Here is a 1,963-nt window from a genome sequence, read left to right as displayed (position 1 = left end):
ACTTTTTTGGGAAGCCGAGGCGGGCAGATCACCTCCAGCCTGGGTAACAAGAGCGAAACTCAAAAAAAAAAAAAAAAAAAAAAAGATAACTTTCTGATGTTGCCAGGGCGTTTGCAAAACTGTGATGGTGCTGGTGGGAGTGCGGCCGTGAGGAATACCAGAGGTCATTTGTGGCCATTTTGGTTTTGGTGGGTTTGGCTGGCTTCTTTACTGCAACCTGTTTTATCAGGAAGGTCTTTATGAACTGTATCTTGTGCTGACCTCCTATCTCATCCTGTGACTTAGAATGCCTTAACCTTCTGGGGAATGCAGCCCACTAGGTTTCAACCTAATTTTACTCCGCTCCTGTTTAAGATGGAGTTGTTCTGGTTCATATGCCTCTGAGAGTCCCAGCTATTTGGGAGGCTAAGGCAGGAATATCGCTTGAACTCAGGAGATGGAGGTTGCAGTGAGCTTAAATCGTGCCACTGTACTCCAGCCTGGGTGTGACAGAGCAAGACTCCATCTCAAAAAAAAAAAAAAGTTAAGTGATCGAGAAAATTGTGATCCCTAATGCCAAATAGGAAATTCGTGTTCTTAGGGCAGGAGATGACAGTAGGGTATTCTGTAGAGAAGTGCTGATGTGGAAGAACTGGTCCATGTGAAAGACTACATGAAAAATTACTGCCAGTGTGGCATGAAATGAGTACCTTAAATTCTGTCTTAAAAATTAAAAAGTGCAGGCCAGGCTCGGTGGCTCACGCCTGTAATCCCAGCACTTTGGGAGGCTGAGGCAGGTGGATCACGAGGTCAGGAGCTCAAGACCAGTCTGACCAACATGGTTAAACCCAATCTCTACTAAAAATACAAAAATTAGCTGGGTGTGGTGCTGCATGCCTGTAATCACAGCTACTCAGGAGGCTGAGGCAGGAGAATTGCTTGAACCCAGGAGGTGGAGGTTGCAGTGAGCCAAGATCGCACCACTGCGCTCCAGCTTGGGCAATAGATCGACACTCAGTCTCAAAAAAAAAAAAGAAAGGAATTAAAAAGTGACGAATTCTTTCTCATTCAGTAACCACTAATAAATTGTGGGGTGCAGTGGAGTGTGAATGCAGGCATCAAAACAAGATGAATGGATGTAGAATTTGTACTTAATCTCACTATATGTCATATAAAACAAGTGATCAGAGTTCATCATTCCCCAGGCATTACCATTCTAATTTTGTATTATCTACTTGACTCTTTTTAAAATCACCATTAGAATATTCACCACAACTGCACTATTTTATGGGGTTGTTTTTTTTTTTTTTTGATGATATGCTAAACAAATGGTTGGCATTTAACCAATTTTTGAGAACAATAATGAACAGCCAATTTCTTCTTTCAATCTCAAGAAAGTAGAACACACTGGGCACAGAGCAAGACTCTGTCTCAGTAAATAAATATATAAAAATAAAAATGTTTTAGGCCAGGCACAGTGGCTCATGCCTGTAATCCCAGCAGTTTGGGAGGTCGAGGCAGGTGGATCAGTTGAGATCAGGAGTTCAAGACTAGCCTGGCTAACATTGTGATACCGCTTCTCTACTAAAAATACAAAAACTAGCTGGGTGTGGTGGCACAAGCCTGTAGTCCCAGCTACTTGGGAGGCTGAGGCAGGAGAATATCTTGAAGTCGGGAGGCGGAGGTTACAGTGAGCCGAGACTGCACCATTGTATTTCAGCCTGGCGACAAAGCGAGACTCTGTCTCAAAGGAAAAAAAAAAGCATAACAATGGGATTCTCCTGTCTTTGAATCCCAGTTAGGTTCACAACTTCTTATTGGTCCAAATCTTGAGAATATTCTCTCCAGATCCTCATCTGTGATCACAGGATTCAATTTACACAAAAATGACACATTTTCTGAAGGTTTAATACCTGCATCAGGTACATCTTTCACAATGTCTGATAGAATAGCTTGAGATTTGGCCTACTTTTCTGCCTTTCTT

General features: G+C 42.5%; 1 pseudogene; it reads right to left on the bottom strand.

The window, feature by feature from the left end:
- The window catches only part of LOC108298204, an 18,261-nt pseudogene that overhangs the window by 13,527 nt on the left and 2,771 nt on the right, over nt 1-1,963 (bottom strand).

The sequence above is a fragment of the Cebus imitator genome, unplaced genomic scaffold (assembly GCF_001604975.1).
Source record: "Cebus imitator isolate Cc_AM_T3 unplaced genomic scaffold, Cebus_imitator-1.0 Scaffold918, whole genome shotgun sequence".
Taxonomy (NCBI): domain Eukaryota; kingdom Metazoa; phylum Chordata; class Mammalia; order Primates; family Cebidae; genus Cebus; species Cebus imitator.
The sequence above is the reverse complement of the archived record's forward strand: the minus strand, read 5'-3'. Positions and strand labels throughout refer to the sequence as shown.